Source organism: Arvicanthis niloticus, assembly GCF_011762505.2.
Source record: "Arvicanthis niloticus isolate mArvNil1 chromosome Y unlocalized genomic scaffold, mArvNil1.pat.X SUPER_Y_unloc_4, whole genome shotgun sequence".
Taxonomy (NCBI): Eukaryota; Metazoa; Chordata; class Mammalia; order Rodentia; family Muridae; genus Arvicanthis; species Arvicanthis niloticus.
This window is the reverse complement of record NW_023045021.1, coordinates 2433813-2438775: the sequence shown is the minus strand read 5'-3', so window position 1 is coordinate 2438775 and position 4963 is coordinate 2433813. Positions and strand designations below refer to the sequence as shown.

General features: G+C 34.0%; 1 long non-coding RNA gene across 1 annotated transcript; it reads left to right on the top strand.

Moving 5' to 3' along the window:
* Positions 1–312: 312 nt before the first annotated feature.
* Positions 313–4606, top strand: LOC143433757 (uncharacterized). The gene is made up of 3 exons (XR_013070152.1): positions 313–461; positions 2557–2727; positions 3866–4606. It is a non-coding gene; the product is annotated as an uncharacterized LOC143433757 (long non-coding RNA).
* Positions 4607–4963: the final 357 nt, after the last annotated feature.

Below are 4963 nucleotides of genomic sequence, written 5' to 3'. Positions count from 1 at the left end.
ATGCGTGTTAATTGCCTGTACTTTATTTTTCAGATGCTGGTAGAGGGAGTGGGGCCACTAGGCACTAAGGACATATGTTGTAGCCTCAGGCCTTGGGGTTAGAGATGGCATAAAGCTCCCCAGACCTTGGACTCTGGATGTGAGACTAGGGATAAGATTGAGAATTTGAAAGAATGCAAGTTCGGTACCATTATGAAGACTTACACAGATGGGCCTGAGCCCAGGATGTTTGGCCAGGCTAGACCTGAGAGGTTGGATTATGGTGCAGGGGGCAGAGGAAGCTAGGTTCTTAATATTCAGTGTTTAATTTCTCTTTAAAATTCTCCCATTATAGATACTGTCTCCTCAAGATTCTAAAGCAGTGTCAGGCTTTGAGAGAAGCTCTTGTTGCCGCAGGGAAAGAGGTTTTGTGGCATGGGAGGATAAAGGATGAACCAGCTCCTTACTGTAGCATCTGTGAGGTAAGTATCCTTTCTTACTGGAGGTTGATCTGGATTCTGTAGAGTTGTAAGTTCATTGGTTTATCTGGATCTTGAAATATGATCTCATGTAGCCAACAGTAGTTTTGAACCCCAGAACTTCTTGTCTCCACCTTATATCTAATGGGATACTGGGTATATAATAGCATATCAGGGTCAGTTTCTCTTGTTTGTAAATGCCAAGTCTTATTTATTTACTTACATGCCAAACACTGTTCCCTTCCCATTTGTTCCCCCCATCCCCTGCCTTAGTAGAGTCCCTTCACCCATCCACCTCCCCTTCTCCTGAGAGAGGGTGGGTCTGTGGTTGTCCCCACCCCCTACAACCCCATCCCTCCACCCTGGAACATCAAGTCTCTTGTGGTTAGGTGCATCCTCTCTTACTGAAGCCAGACAAGGCAGCCCTTGTTGGGGAACATATTTCACGGTTAGGCCTCAGCTTCAGTTTATCTATATGTTTATGTTATGCTTTTTACAAAACTCACATATTATAATTACTTTAAATTCTTACCTGAAAATGAAATATTATACTGTATATTGGCCTAGAATCATCTGCTAGGCATACATGTAATAACTCCTTGCCAAATGACAATTATCTCAGACTTTGAAGATATCAAAAGCACAGATGGTGACAGACTAGATTTAGTGTAGTGCAAGTCCAGTCAGGTAATTACTAATTCTTTGTCTTAGGGTTTTACTGCTGTGAACAGACACCAGGACCAAGACAACTCTTAGAAGGACATTTAATTGTGGCTGGCTTACAGGTTGCAAGGTTCAGTCCATTGTCATGAAGGTGGGAGTATGACAGCATTCAGGCAGGCATGGTGCAGGAGGAGCTGAGAGTTCTTAATCTTCATCTGAAGACTGCTAGTGGAAGGTTGACTTTCAGGCAGCTAGGACTAGGGTATTAAAGTCCACACTCACAATGACACATCTACTCCAACAAGGCCACACCTCTAATAGTGCCACTCCGTGGGCCAAGCACATTCAAACCATCACAGCCCTTTACAGTATTTGTTATAGTAGATGAGCATTCTAGAATTTTTTAGTTCCAATAGGAAGAAAGATGAGTAAATCCACACCTGAACTCATATGAAAGGTTTTAGTCACAACAGCAGCACATGGGTAGAAATGTGGCATAAGTGACAGCATTTACGTACACAGCATGAGTAATTATTGGGATTTGATTTTTAGCTCTAGAGAGAAAAGAGCTTGCCTTTTTTGTTTGTTTGTTTAGCTTTCATTTTATTAGAAGACAAATTACAAACAACCAACTATGGCACTCATATGTATGATTGAATATGAAACTGGCAAAATAAACAAATTATTCAATACTTAGAAGTGCTGTTTCTGATTCACATAGATGGGCATACAGGCCTTGGAGCATTCAACTTTCTTTGAGGGTTGAGTTCAATTTCACCAGCCAAAGTGGATTATTATAGAATATTTTAGGCTTTGTGAACATTCAAAGGATGAGGAAAGGGGTACAGATAAGCAGTGAGTGAAAATAGTTTCTTGTCCAGGGTAGGGGAAGAATGTTTGTGATAGAATGGCTTATATATGGCAACTGGCATACTCGTGAGATATGTCTCTGGGTCAAGATAGACTTCAAATTCTTAAATATCAACATTAGCGGATATATCTAAAATGTACTCATGATACTGAAATAACTAAAGTGTTTGATGATCAGAGACAGTATAGACAGAAATGTCATTAATTTGCACGCTGTTGGAATTACCTTCAGACATACTTGCTATAGAAGGGACAACAAAATGGTTCATCAAGCAAAAAAAAGGACACTTTCCACATGTGGAAGTCTGATAATGAGAGACTCAACTTTCCAGAGTTGTCCTGTGACCAGCATGCATGTGTACATAAAGGCACATACACATTTTTTTAAAAATGAACTTTATGACAACTAAAGCCAACAAGGTACTCAACAATTTCCAGGTTTTTTTTATGTCTGTGTTAAATATACATTAAAATATCATTGGATTTAATGATTGTTTCTTTGTATTTTCCTCTAGCCAAATGTTTAAATTCAAAATATTTTGTTCTTTCTCTTGTGTAAAAATAGGTGGAAGTTTTTAATTTGCTTTTTGTCACTAACGAAAGCAATTCTCAAAAGACATATATAGTACATTGTCAGAACTGTGCACGAAAATCAAGTGGAAATTTGGAAAATTTTGTGGTGCTAGAACAGTACAAAATGGAGGACCTGATTCAAGTCTATGACCAATTTACATTAGTAAGTGATTTAAAATGACACTATATACTTAACTGGGTTGCAAAGGAGCAGTTTGACTTTTGAGTACCAATATGTTAAAATCCCCTTTGGTCCAGTAGATACATTGTACTTTATAAACTTGACATAGGTGTGTGTGTGTGTGTGTGTGTGTGTGTGTGTAGACACATACACACATATATATTCACTTTTTTAAAATGAGAATGTTGTCACAGCTAAATTTTAAAAATCTTTTCCTGCTTTTTACAAATATATATATATATATATATATATATATATATATATATATATATATATATATATATCCTAGTTGATAGTTAATTTGTTTTTCTGTAGTAATTACCCAGATGGACATAGTATTTTTAATCTCATTATATTTATTTAAAATGTAATACTTCCTACTGCTATTACCTTCATAGAAATAGACTGTGGCTCACAGTAAATATGAAGTTCTTGTCCACATTCAGTGTTTGATAACTTGCACAGTTTTTTTGGTTTTGTTTTTTTTTTTTTAAGATTTCTTTAGTTTTATATTATATTTGGGTGTTTTGCCTACATGTATGTCTATATACCATGTGCAAAATTGCTGTTTTTAATTTCAAAAAAATATTGTTTGAGATGGTATTTACTCCTACTCCAGAAGTTGTGTCTTTAGAAATACAGTTTGAGTTATAGATATTATTTTAGGAGTTTTATTTGTACATTAGAAATTTATTTTCAGATTTTTGTTGTTGATAGTCATGTTGCTTGAGGAAATTAAAGAACAACATGGAGTGTTTAAAATAAATAACAGAATAGAAACACAGATTATGTTTCTATATAATCATGCCACTAACTAGCTGATGGAATGTTTATTACATTTTTCATTGTACATTTAGAATTTTTAAAAATCAACTCAATAATACTTCAAATTTTTTTTGATTAAGTGGTAAACTACAGAAAAAACGATGGAGATTTTTGGTAGCAGAATCTTGGGAACTGGATTCGGTATGAATTCTCACTTAGCTGACTATTAAGATTTTGCTTCTTTCTAACCCAAGCATAAACAAGTCGTTAGTGTTCACTTATAGCTCTGAGCTACAGAATACTTACAGGCTTATGTAACAAAACAATAATTAATATACTTTTCTTTTATTTGTAGGCTCCTTCGTTATCTTCTGCATCTTAATATTGTTCCAGAAATACTGAGGCCGTTGTTCTTCATGAAATATACTACTTATTTTATTGTTATTTCTTAAGACTGCTATCTCAAAGCTAAGTCTATGCAACCTTTTAAGTGTAGGGAATCAGGAGACTAAACAGAGAGCATTACTTCTATTCTAAGATTTACAAGGTTGACCCAGATGTATTTCATAATTAAAAATTAAAAGTAGTAGTCACATGATTTGTATATGTCTGCCAGAAATACCATTCTACACAGACTAATGGCTTGAAAACAACCCTTTTTATGTGTATGCATTTCTGGGCTGACAGATTTCTTTATGCTCATAAGTTACCCCAAATTTTTTCTTCAGAATCAAATAACATCTTACTTGGCTACTTCTTTTTAAGACAACTAACAAATTGGAAAAAAAAATTTTTACCAATTTTTTTCAAAAGTCAAAATAATATGAAAAAGGCTTGTATTGCTCTGTCGCTGTTGTTTTGAAGTCTTGATTTCATGTGATTATGAAATAAAAATATTAACAGACAAGGTAAAAAGACTATAGGTTGCATATAAATAATTTCAAATTTCAAACTATTTATAAATATACATGTATATATGTGTATATTGCTTGAAAATACTTGTGATGAATGTTGTTATTTTTCTAGATTCACTTGCCATTAAATACTAAGGAGTTGTGTAATTTTAAATGCCAAAATTAAATTTTGTATGTGTAAATAAAGCTATTTAGCATTGTACATAAACTTTTATTAAAATTGTTTAGTGTTTAAAGATTAAAATTTAAAGTTTGAGTTGTGAAGACTATATAGTTCCATTCGATGTTCTTTTTCAAAGTTAATAAATATATATGTATTTTATGTGTCTATAAACACATATATGTAGAAATCTCAATATTTCCCTCTACAAGGAAATCACATTTTTCAATTTTTTATGTCCGATAGTTTTGAAGCTATTTGCTTACAAAATATGTATGCTTATTTTTAAAAACCATCAGTGTCTTTTAGTTTGATTAGGTGGCAGCTTATGCAATGACAACTCGTAAGTAGTAGTCACTGTCAGAAATATATTTTAAGG